This window comes from Zophobas morio, unplaced genomic scaffold (assembly GCF_036711695.1).
Source record: "Zophobas morio isolate AGI-343-1 ecotype UQ-CSIRO unplaced genomic scaffold, CSIRO_AGI_Zmor_V1 ptg000029l, whole genome shotgun sequence".
Lineage (NCBI taxonomy): Eukaryota > Metazoa > Arthropoda > Insecta > Coleoptera > Tenebrionidae > Zophobas > Zophobas morio.
Window position 1 is genome coordinate 557,572 of NW_026972134.1, and position 12,932 is coordinate 570,503.

Consider the following 12,932-nt stretch of genomic DNA (forward strand, 5'->3'; position numbering starts at 1 on the left):
TTCTTCAAGCTACCCAGCAAGCATTAAACGTGATCCAGAATGCAGCTTCATAATTCCTGAGACACATTCCGATAACAATGTAAACACCTCAAAGAAAAATTTTCCTGCTGCATATCCCTTTGAAGACCATCCACGCCCATGGTGTTGTGACTATGGCACCGGTACCGAAATTTTGCCTCTTTTTCAAGTAAAAACCGAAATACATGATGTCAAATTGTGTCAAAAAGTCAGACCATGACAGACCACGACCTTCTCTATTAACTACGGCCTGCTCAATCGACCTGAATTTCATTGTTTTTTTGATTCTGAGAAAACGCAAAATGTCGCCACTTTGGCGCCACTTACCCGTTAACCGTCAATTAATTTTAGACCATCAACTGTCAGTTTATAGGTTAACAAGAATTAGGAAACACTGGAAATTTTCATTTAAATTTATAATAGATGAAACCATTAAGCTACATGTGTACTTCAGAGGGCGTTTGCGAGAAATAATTCCAAAATCAGCCCGTAAAGCCATGGTTGGGCCTGCCCTCAACGTGGGTAAGGGTATCGTTTTTACCTAGTTTTTCCGAGTTTGTGAGCGACTCCCACAATACGAACGCATTTCGAAATGCGACAATGATCTCCGATAAGTATGTTTTACGTGTATTTTTTTCGTAATAATTCAATTCATTGTAATAATAGACCTCTGAAATTTGAAATGACAACTTATGATTAAAGATGGTATAAAATCAAAATCAGAACTCTCGTGAGAGTTGCGCTCCAATGGACACGTACCCTTATTTCTAGAGAGACAGAATGTGGTGAATAGAATCAAGACGTTAACATTTACTTTTCCTAATTCGGAAAATTATTTAAAAAGAAAATGGTTGGCCGCACTAAAGAGAATGATTTTTGAAACTTCTGCTAACCAAAGCGTATGTTCTACATTGGTCTACAGTTATTGTAGTTGATGATAATTATTAAAATACAGATCATCAGTTAATGCATATTATCTTTCACTGTGCGAATTCTATTTTAGCGAAGCAGACATTGAAACAAGCTATTTTCATGAGAGGTCTGGACAGCTTCTTTAGTTCATCCACAATCGAAGCAGGGTGAAAATAGCTGTTACATACAGAATCAGTTTATAGAAGCGAAACTACTAAATTTGGTAAAACTTTACAAAAGGCACTTCTCGATTTCGCACAAACTGTTTTTAGGTTTGGCAAAATTTGTACACGGAAACTACCATAAATAACGTGGGAATAGCATCACGTTTCAGCAATTTTCTTCCTGATTCAGATGCTTTAAAACATGATTTCAGGAAATGTAAACTGCAAACAACCGTTTTGTCCGATAATCTTGGGCACTCATCTACAATTTTTCGTATTCAGAAGTGTCTTTTTTAATAAAATATGTCAAACTTTATGCAAACAAAAATAGGTACTTAATAAAAATATTTATTGAAGATTTACCGGTATTAGGATATATTTTTCCCAACCATACTTGTCTTAGCTTAAAATTAGAGGGAAACTCATGAAAGGATCTTGAAGGATCTGTGGAGAAACACGACGGAACACAACAAAACGAATAAGGCATTTTAAAATGCGAGACACAACACAAAGCACTAAAACAAACGTAAACAAAAACAAAACGAACTGGCGATTGTAAATCTCGGATCTATTTAAGCCACAAATAAACTAAAACAGGTTAGACACAAGAGACACGTTGAGGAATGACAAATACTCCTGTCACAATTTTTGAAAATTATCTAGTAGTAGGCAGGTGTCTTTTTTGGCGTTTAACGGGTAAGTGGCTCTACGCGGAGAACACGAAAACTAGACTATTGAGCAGGCCGTAGTTAATAGAGAAGGTCGTGGACAGACATTTAGCCGACATTACAGATTCCTTTCCCTCCCGACGTATGCGCCCTCACATGTCACATTTAAGGGATTGGAGAGACTTTAATAGTGAATCAACGAAGACGACGATATTAGTATTATATGAATCACATACGAATGCTACGAAATATTTGAATCTTCGTGTTTCCCGGGAACGGGCTCCCAAGGTCACACCTGTTCCGCAAATATTGCTGAAGTTTCGTTACTGATCTACTGTGCCTCAACCGTCATTTAATTTAAACTATGGCGCTTCTCTATGTTCTCTGTTACAACCATAGAATATCCTGTTACTTCTCGAAGTACACGAACATACACGAATTAACACGATCGCAAAACTGTTGTAATGGCGCGCCGTAGTTTGATAAAATGTATTTCAAGTAATTGAAAATACAAAAATACAAGTTAAAATGTATTTGAAATACAAAATACAAAATACATTTGTGTCATGTATTTGAAATATGTACAAATTACAAAATACAATTGTATTTCAAATACTGTATTTCAATTACAAGTAGTTCAAATAGTGCTCAACCCTGATTGTATGAAATTGAAACTCGTCAGCCACTGTACTGCAGGACAGTAAACCTCTCGTGCCTCACTCCTCTCACCCGGGAGATGTTGGTCACACTTTGATATATGGAAGGTACACGGCATACTCTCTCTATATATTTAAACCTCCTTGGTATGAACGAACGCCTCCCGTCAGTTTTCAAAACACAATGTAGGGTCCCACTTTAGTAGACGATCACAGCCAAGGCCAAATTCCAAATTTTAGCGGGCCTTTTCAAATTTTGTTCAATGTCATTTTAAGGCGGGAGGTTAGGGTTATTACAGGGGTGTCTCAAAAAAATAATGACTGAGTCAATTTATTTTATTGATTAAATCAAGAATTGCAAAACTGAATACTTTGAAATCTTGTAGACGTTTTGAAGTTATTGTAAGAATCTTAACTTTTTAATCAAAATGTATCTGTTTATCAACCCCAAAAAGTTGGTTAAGTCATCTCAGAATTTTGCCGAAAAAATCCTTTCGGGAATGTGCAAAATATGATCAGACTATACTTATAATTTATCATTCCATTCATATTTTTTAGATCTGCTTATACAGGTGACTCAAAAAAATTAATGAATCAGTCAAGTTATTATTGATCAAATTATGAACGAGCCGTGACTTCCAGAGTGAAAGCGAATTTATTGAAATATCCCGTCACAGAACTCTAATGAGAAGAATCTATGATAGATGTAAAGACACGGTTCTGAGAGCGAGGGAAGTACTGTCTAAACTCTTTAGACGAATTTTTTATTTAACGTTTTGTTTACGGATGAAGGCCACATTTACAAACAACGGGTGTGTAAACAGACACAACTCACATTACTATGCCCAGCAAAATCCCCATTGGTATAGGGAAAAGTACTTCCAAGAAGTTTTCAAAGTTAATGCTTGGTGTGGAATTGTTAGTAACCACGTCATTGGTCCACATTTTTTTGAAGGAAATTTAAACGATATATATCTAAATTTTTTAAAGAATATTTTACCTGAACTGTTGTAAAACCAGTGATGAACGTGATAGTCCACTTGCTGTCGGTACCTTTGATCTCGGCGGGGCGTGCGCATTACAGTTCAAAAAAACGGGCCCCTAGCGCATGCCGTATTGCCGCTTAGTACCATTGTCGTAGTTGCCACATCGCCAACAAATCTCTTTAACGCATCCCGAGTCCCAAAATGACAAGTATCAATTTTACAACAGCTTTTATGGTAATAAAATGATGTAAAAACTAAAGATAGTAGATTTTTTATTACGCAAATTTTCTTTTTACTTCTGATCAAGGCCCCAGCTGTTGTTAAAATATTTGGCAATCACTATTGTATGAAGGCTTTCGAATGTAAAAACCTCAAAAAATTAACAAAATGATTTGGATGGCCATTGCTACGTACAGTCAGGGACACGGAATTTCATAAAACTGCACGTTTTCACATTAGATAAGGGAAAAAATTATATAGAACCACAAGAACAAAGTACCATGTAGTTAATCAAATTTATTTGTAAAAAATAACCACATTTCATTTATTTATTGACAAAAATAAATACGCCCTAATAATAAATATACGACACAAAACTTTTCAGATAATGTGATCGTAGAGCGTGATAGATGGATAGCTAATGCTTACTGGAAAGCAACAGGACAAGTCTACATATATTAATCAGAGCCTCCCTTTATCTGAAAACTAATATACAAATAAATACACCTACCACTAAAAATGACTTGAAGAAAGCCCAACAGTTTAACATATCACAGTCTAATATACGAAAAATATAGACGTCTAACAAAAACTTGACTTGACAACTTCTACAGATGTCGTAAACTATTATCCAATCTCGCTTTTTCTGATGTCATGTTGATTTTAAACGTTCCATATTGGCAATTTTTGTTCAATGGAATATTCTCATTCTTACAAAGACAGCAAATATTCTATTTGAAAATTATCACTTGGGAGAGCGTAATTAATAGTTGCTAGCAGCTCCTTTAACTTAAGCCTACATTTGAACCTAAAGCCACTGTCTGAAAAAGTTCGCAGCAGACGTTATCCTGTTTTTAATATACTCGTAAAATCCTAATGACAGCATTGTTAATCCTTCAAATAGATTTGGTCGATTGAAATGCCATGCAACATGGAAAACCTGTTCAGTCATTTCATTCACTTCATACTGAGTATTCCCATATTCAACACACCTGGAACAAGAATGAGGTGATAAACATTTCTAAAATAAATACCCACATATGTAGTAGAGGATATTCTACATTTGTATGTTCTGCAGTTTCTACAGTTAAAGGAGTAAAAATGTTTTTCTCTGGAAACAAATAGGTAGTCAAAATTATAAGCACTCATCGTTCCGCTGTCTAATATTATTAAAAATGTTCTCCATCGTCAACATTGTTTGTTCCTTCACAATGCTGAAAATAATCTAAACAAATTTCATAACCTAAAAATGATTAATACATTATGTTAATTCCAACAAAAATAAAGTGAAAGAGTAAATAGGTACTTATCGTTGTGGACGGCCTTAGTGGTGTTGCTTAATCAGAGTAAACACTGCCAGAAGTAAAATGTGACGATTCATAAATGTCAATATTTTTTGAGGTGGAAAGTCTTGGTTCGTTTGTCACAACTGTTTGTTTGGTAGTCCTTATTGTTTCACCTAAAATTTCCAATTATTCTACTAATTTAATTTTCAATAAGACGGCACCTGAAACATGAAGAGTTGGATAGGCTGTTGCTTTCGGTCGGTGGCACAACAGCTGATGTGGATACATTTTTAGTTCAAAGTGACGAATGCAAATCCGATACCTTCTGTAACGTTCTGTTGCAGAATTATTCATGACTGATTCTAGTTTAACTATTCTTGCCCATAAATTTGACCTGTATGTAAACAGTTTAATTTTATAATAAACAACATAGCACACACATATCACTGCGCTAATATGTAAGAAAACAAAGATAACCTTACCTAACCTAAATCATCAAAACGAAATATAAAAAAAGTGGCACTAGGCACTAATCTACAAAAGAAAAGAAAATTGTAATAGTTTTGCACGACTGCTGCAACGCCCTTAGTCACTTTTAATACGCGATATTCGTTAATTCGTTCACAAAAAGTAAATCACTAATTCAACCCATCCGATCAACATTTAACGTTGAAGTGACACAGAAATATTAATAAACGTGTTATGTTTAGGTTTTGTTAAATCAATTTAAATCAGTCAATAACAAAACCAACAATTCGCACACCTAACTTAAATGTGCAATTCCAATACTACAACATAACCTCAATCAACATAACAGCATTTTCGCATCTGACAGTTCAATAACCTAGCCTTACAACCGATGTTTAAATTTACCACGCAAAATATATTGCGCGGGATACCTGCGTAAGGCAAAATTGACTCCATGAAGGTTGCGGAGTGGGATATCACGTTCATCACTGGTAAAACGTAGAGCTAGACATATTAAGAATAATTTAATTTCAAAATGATGGCGCTCCCGCTCATTACACTATGCAACAAATTAAAAAAAAATAAAATTCACAGAATGCACAGTATGTAGTTAAAATTTCTTACCTCAAACTCAATTGAGGATTATACTTGAAAGAATCGTATCACATCAGGTTTCAAAATGAAAAGCGTGTATTGAATTTTTTGAAATCATACAAAATTAATAAAACAAAACTTTATTTTTCATTGAAAAAGGTCTTTTTTTTTGAAAGATTGACATTCCTATTGTAGCCAGATCTCGCAGTATCCCTCTGAAGACACCAACAGAAGTCTGCAAGCATGGGTGGATACATAAAAGCGATATTTTTACGATTAAATGCAATCAAGTGTCCCAAAAAGTAAGAAAAACAAAACACCCGTTATCTATATTTTGTGATGTAATATGAGGATAAAACATTTTTTTCTTTAGTATATGGAGTATAGCTACCCAACCTATCACATCAGGTTTCAAAATGAAAAGTGTTTATTGAATTTTTTGAAATCATACAAAATTAATAAAACAATACTTCATTTTTCATTGAAAAAGGTCTTTTTTTCGAACGATTGGCATTCCCATTGTAGCCAGATCTCGCGGTATCCCTCTGAAGACACCAACAGAAGTCTACAAGCATGGGTGGATACATAAAAGCGATATTTTTACGATTAAATGCAATCAAGTGTCCCAAAAAGTAAGAAAAACAAAACACCCGTTATCTATATTTTGTGATGTGATATGAGGATAAAACATTTTTTTCTTTAGTATATGGAGTATAGCTACCCAACCTAGCACATCAGGTTTCAAAATGAAAAGTGTTTATTGAATTTTTTGAAATCATACAAAATTACTAAAACAATACTTCATTTTTCATTGAAAAAGGTCTTTTTTTCGAACGATTGGCATTCCTATTGTAGCCAAATCTCGCAGTATCCCTCTGAAGACACCAACAGAAGTCTGCAAACATGGGTGGATACATAAAAGCGATATTTTTACGATTAAATGCAATCAAGTGTCCCATTAAGTAAGAAAAACAAAACACCCGTTATCTATGTTTTGTGATGTGATATGACTATAAAACATTTTTTTCTTTAGTATATGGAGTATACCCAACCTCAAACACTATCTGAACTTTCTGTGAATTTTTTAGTGTTGCATAGTGTATCAGAGAGACGTTAAAAACTATTTACACATAGCGTTTGGACCAAGACTTATTGCTAGAGAAGAAGTGTACGCTTGGCCTGCACGGAGCCCTGATCTAACGCCATTAGATTTTTTTGGGAGAAGGTGTAAAATGACGTTTATAGTGCCCTAAAGACCCTAGATATACTTAGGAAAGTATATCTAGGGACACTATAGTGCCCCAATCGAAAATGAAAACCACCTACCTGAAAGGATAATAGCGTCATGCAGATCTATAACTCCCGACACTTTAGATAAAGTTCGTAGAAATTTTAAACGTAGAATAGGACTTTGTGAAGATAGTGGAAGCAGGCATTTTGAACATTTATTATAAATTCGTTTTCGTTGTGATCTGATCCAAATTGAGTATTAATTTTTTCAATTTTGTCATTATTTGGCATTGACACCTTTGTCATTTTTTTTCTGTGATTGCTGATTGCTTATTTAAAAAAAATAAATTGGACGAAGTCTTCTCTGGGGTGTATAATATGTTGCCTATGCAAAAATGGTCAGGCGTGAACAGATAAAATGAACATTCTGCAAATATAGTAGAGTAGCTTCCAACGCGAAAGGTGAAAGCAGGTGGGAGTGCGCAGAACACAGTTTTGGTTCGGTCTTACAAATATCGTGGAAACAGTGACGGCGGCGATTAAAATTTAAAAACACGCACGATATAATCTGAGGGACATTAAAAATATTTTGAGTTTGAAATATTAAAGTATTGTTGGCATTAATAAAATATAATATTTTGTACATGTTGGCTTTTTTTATTGTTTTTAATAGAAATATAACCCAGTCATACCCCCCTTCTCAATACATCGATGTTACGCCACTGCTGGTCCGACTACAAGTCGCGCAACTTAAGCCCCGCCCCTGTCGCCTTTCGCTCTGACGCCGGCTCTATAACAATAAATATGACATTAGTTGTTGACAAAACCAGATAAAAGGATCACCGAAAAGGTAAAAATGAAAAAAAAAATGTTCGTCAAGGTCGGAACACCTTCAGATACAGATAGTGACATCTTTATGTCGTTCCGTTAGCTCCCCATGTATTTCTTATGGGAACAGATGACTTTCAATGAGTTGACTTTCGTTAATTCTATACACAGGTTCTATACTGTGGACGGAGCATTAGCCTCCCACGCAACCATAATTTTATCTCTCTTTTCATCGAACACATCGAATAATATCATTATGGATTTCATAACCTTCGTGGGTCGACATCACAGATATTGAAAGAATAGATTTCACATGCTGTACACCTGCCTACACCTTCTAAAGTGTGACATGAGTGTAAGCAAAAGTTCTGTGGTGAGCACAGATCACATACAGGGTGCCGCATCCAAGTCTGGATATAGGGAATTAACATGCGAATTGGTTTTTATTTTATAATATCTCCCCAGATCACTTTAAAGCTATTATTGAGTGATGGCTTTGTGGAGGTCGAAGAGGGCTATCGGCCAGTATTTTTTTCAAATCGTTTCATCGCGCTCATTCACTGTAAAAAGGTTTTAAAAATCGTATTTTGAAATTCGCGCCCGATCCGAATTGTCGCGAAGTGTTCCGTCGTACTGTCGAAGTTCGGCGATCGCGTATTTTCATTATCCATGCAAAATTCAAATGTCAAAGTGAAATTAGAAATTATTCTCATCAGAAATAAACGAACAAGTCAAACTGAATTGTTTTATCCAGTGTGATGATTATTGTAGGACAAATTAAACGGAATAAATGCACAAATTGATCCATTCATTCGTCATAGTGCGCGACCCCGTCAAACGAGCCATCTCGAACTACAATCAGACCGTATCCAAAAAGCCCAAGATGAAGACTTCAAGACTTCGAGCAGCTGGTCTTCCTCAAAACCCCATCAAAGCCCATCGGCAGCATTGCGACATTTTCTGGGAGCCCTCAAGCTAGGAATGTACTCGGGCTGCCTCACTCAGTAATCACTGAACGACTCAAATTGAATTATTTTATCCAATATGACGATTATTGTAGGTCAATTTAAACGAAATAAATGCACAAACTGCACAAAATATTTTATTAGGTTATGTTGCTGGTGCTGATCGAGTCTTTATTACTAAAATCTCATTAAAATGCCATGTTCTACTGCGATTAGATGAAAAAGCGAGGGCCCGCATTTCTTATTGTGTGATGATAAGATTTACCATCAAAATAGCTGGCGCTTTTGAAGAGGACCTTTTAATGAACCATTTAGATAACTACAAATAACAAAACTTAACAATTGTTGATGAATGAAGTAACGAAATATTGTACGAATCTGGAGAAGTATTGCACTATTTTCAAGAATTGCTCAAAAAGACTGCTCTCAGCAGCTGTACAGTAAGTAAGCCAATCTTCAAAACTCCTACGCGTGTTGATCAGCATTTTAGTTGAAATCTGAAGACAATATTGCTGGATTGCTTGTTTCAGCGCTTCTCTGTTTGTATAGCTTGTCTGAATGCAGATGGTCGTGAAGAAATCTCCAAAGAAAAAATTCTCAGGGGTTTATATCCGGCGATTGCACAGGCCAATGGGGCGGTGCAAACTTTCCATTCCAACATTGCGGAAAAATACTGGTTCAAATAAACAACATTTATGCGAACTGTATGGCTGGAGATTTGGTCCTGGATGTAAAAGACCTGCTGCAGATGCCGCACCCTTCGAGTCCCAGGAAGTATTTGCTGAGCTAGCATATTATCCTACTTCTGAGCATTCAATCCGGATTCGATGAAAAAAGGTGCAATGACATGATGTCCTAGAAGCCCCAGTCATACACTGACAATTGCACGCCATTGATAACGAAGGTCATGGACCACGTGAGGGTTGTGTAATGCTCAAATTTGATCGTTCTGACGATTATAACTTCCCTTAAGACCAAATGAACGTCAGTAAAACAAATTTTCCTCAAAAACTCTCCATCAGCCTAGATTCTCTCAAGCGTTCCTTCGTAAAACTCTATATGTGAGAAGTAGTCCCCAGGCTTCAATTTTTTGTCATGATGCTTTTTGAAGTTCTTCTATCTCATCTGTTTAAGACCCCTAGAAAACGTCGTGCCCACCTGATTTTATGTAATTTTTATCACCTTTGAAAATAAATGTAACTTTATTTTGCGAAATATTATTTTTATTTTTGTTGTTGTTAACACAATAAACAAATAAAACAGTAATACAAAAGTTTCTGAATCCCAAAACACATTCGTAATAGAGAAAAATACTTTAAAATGTTGATGAGTCAATGTTCTACATTTCTCTCTCAAAAATTTCCTGTAATGAAGATGCTTCCTGGAGGCAAAAAATCCATCCCTGCTTAACGAATGTAAAATCAATTGACTTCCAATCTTTAGTGATTCCAAAAAAAGGGTGAAATTTATCCAAATTACCTACTAATTAAATTAACTGTTGAAGAACATGCAGGCCCCCGCTTTTTCATCTAATCGCAGTAGAACATAGCATAACCGAAGGGTGCGGCATCTGCAGCAGGTCTTTTACATCCAGGACCAAATCTCCAGCCATACAGTTCGCATAAATGTTGTTTATTTGAACCAGTATTTTTCCGCAATGTTGGAATGGAAAGTTTGCACCGCCCCATTGGCCTGTGCAATCGCCGGATATAAACCCCTGAGAATTTTTTCTTTGGAGATTTCTTCACGACCATCTGCATTCAGACAAGCTATACAAACAGAGAAGCGCTGAAACAAGCAATCCAGCAATATTGTCTTCAGATTTCAACTAAAATGCTGATCAACACGCGTAGGAGTTTTGAAGATTGGCTTACTTACTGTACAGCTGCTGAGAGCAGTCTTTTTGAGCAATTCTTGAAAATAGTGCAATACTTCTCCAGATTCGTACAATATTTCGTTACTTCATTCATCAACAATTGTTAAGTTTTGTTATTTGTAGTTATCTAAATGGTTCATTAAAAGGTCCTCTTCAAAAGCGCCAGCTATTTTGATGGTAAATCTTATCATCACACAATAAGAAATGCGGGCCCTCGCTTTTTCATCTAATCGCAGTAGAACATGGCATTTTAATGAGATTTTAGTAATAAAGACTCGATCAGCACCAGCAACATAACCTAATAAAATATTTTGTGCAGTTTGTGCATTTATTCCGTTTAAATTGACCTACAATAATCGTCATATTGGATAAAATAATTCAATTTGAGTCGTTCAGTGATTACTGAGTGTGGCAGCCCGAGTACATTCCTAGCTTGAGGGCTCCCAGAAAATGTCGCAATGCTGCCGATGGGCTTTGATGGGGTTTTGAGGAAGACCAGCTGCTCGAAGTCTTGAAGTCTTCATCTTGGGCTTTTTGGATACGGTCTGATTGTAGTTCGAGATGGCTCGTTTGACGGGGTCGCGCACTATGACGAATGAATGGATCAATTTGTGGATTTATTCCGTTTAATTTGTCCTACAATAATCATCACACTGGATAAAATAATTCAGTTTGACTTGTTCGTTGATTTCTGATGAGAATAATTTCTAATTTCACTTTGACATTTGAATTTTGCATGGATAATGAAAATACGCGATCGCCGAACTTCGACAGTACGACGGAACACTTCGCGACAATTCGGATCGGGCGCGAATTTCAAAATACGATTTTTAAAACCTTTTTACAGTGAATGAGCGCGATGAAACGATTTGAAAAAAATACTGGCCGATAGCCCTCTTCGACCTCCACAAAGCCATCACTCAATAATAGCTTTAAAGTGATCTGGGGAGATATTATAAAATAAAAACCAATTCGCATGTTAATTCCCTATATCCAGACTTGGATGCGGCACCCTGTATAAATGTTCTGTGGTGGTGAGCAACAGGCAACATATCACTGGCGAGTGAGTCAGCTTTGTGGAGTCACGAGTCAGGCGTGAAAGGTTTGTATCCCCGCAGTACAGTGGCAGACGAATATTAGTGGACATCATTAATCGAGGTGTATAATTGGTACTAATTTTTCTGGAAAATTTGATTACTACACTTCTCACATGTTCGTGTATCTAGTCATTTTACACATCCAGTAAACTCTGCAAATAAGAACAAGTATAGCTCACTGATTCTAATTCTAAAAGAGACAGCAATAATATTTAATATCCGTTCGCAAAACTCCCGCACTGTCAAAATGACATTCTGTTGGTATGAGAAATAATCCCCTAAAAGATTTTTAAGTTTATATGATTACCGCCTTGAATTTCAAATTTTCGAAATTAATGTCTATTTGGCATTTGAAAAATCAAATGTTTATCAACTATTTTACCTTTTTGAGTTGCTGAAGTGTTGAATGTGTTTAAAGAACTTGTCAGTAATTCAAAGAAATTGTAGCACCAGTGTAGCACCAGAAGCGTAGAAATGGACAGTAAGGTCAAAAATATATATTATTCAAAAGAAGCCTTTGCTGTCGTTCGTGTATCATACTCTTTCGTTATTTGAATTGATAAAAATCTTCAGTTAATGTGCTTTTGACATTTTTATTTGACAAGTTATTTTTAGTTACTAATTTGTCACTACATTGCAATTTTGCAACATATTGTACAGGTTTTTCGCATCTCACCACTCAGTACACTCAGGTCATTTTTTCCAAATCTGACACTGACAGTGCGGGAGTTTTGCGAACGGATATTACTTACGCTACTAAAAGACTGACGACTGACGACTGACGCTGTTAAATGTGTACGACTGGTGTACGACTAAAATACGAACAGAGCAGAGTGAATGTAGTAGTGGTAAAAGTAATATATGTTATTGATATGATGATTAAGGTTATCTTTTTCATAAATTACTGATAACCGTTACGTAACAACCAGTGTTGTCAGACGTAGCCGAATTTTGACCAAAGAACG

The 12,932-nt window shown here is 35.9% G+C and overlaps 4 long non-coding RNA genes across 13 annotated transcripts; 2 read left to right on the forward strand and 2 right to left on the reverse strand.

The window, feature by feature from the left end:
• The first annotated feature begins 251 nt into the window (after positions 1–251).
• On the forward strand, positions 252–1,804 carry LOC135137698 (uncharacterized). 2 transcript variants are annotated; one of them, XR_010281914.1, is made up of 4 exons: positions 252–632; positions 685–917; positions 1,022–1,153; positions 1,203–1,804. It is a non-coding gene; the product is annotated as an uncharacterized LOC135137698 (long non-coding RNA). The 2 variants fall into 2 exon arrangements; XR_010281913.1 differs by having other exon boundaries at positions 252–917.
• A 2,096-nt stretch (positions 1,805–3,900) lies between these two features.
• Positions 3,901–5,856, reverse strand: LOC135137549 (uncharacterized). 3 transcript variants are annotated; one of them, XR_010281847.1, is made up of 3 exons: positions 5,392–5,856; positions 5,131–5,303; positions 3,901–5,082 (listed from the first exon to the last, which is right to left on the reverse strand). It is a non-coding gene; the product is annotated as an uncharacterized LOC135137549 (long non-coding RNA). The 3 variants fall into 3 exon arrangements; XR_010281848.1 differs by having other exon boundaries at positions 3,901–4,866; positions 4,930–5,082; positions 5,131–5,855; XR_010281846.1 differs by having other exon boundaries at positions 5,131–5,856.
• A 2,597-nt stretch (positions 5,857–8,453) lies between these two features.
• On the forward strand, positions 8,454–10,209 carry LOC135137512 (uncharacterized). Its single transcript, XR_010281833.1, has 2 exons — positions 8,454–9,085; positions 9,139–10,209. It is a non-coding gene; the product is annotated as an uncharacterized LOC135137512 (long non-coding RNA).
• LOC135137511 (uncharacterized) lies at positions 9,372–12,925 on the reverse strand. 7 transcript variants are annotated; one of them, XR_010281832.1, is made up of 4 exons: positions 12,716–12,925; positions 11,274–12,117; positions 10,873–11,217; positions 9,372–10,782 (listed from the first exon to the last, which is right to left on the reverse strand). It is a non-coding gene; the product is annotated as an uncharacterized LOC135137511 (long non-coding RNA). The 7 variants fall into 7 exon arrangements; XR_010281831.1 differs by having other exon boundaries at positions 9,373–10,396; positions 10,478–11,217; XR_010281830.1 differs by having other exon boundaries at positions 9,373–10,396; positions 10,474–11,217.
• Between the last annotated feature and the right edge of the window lie 7 nt (positions 12,926–12,932).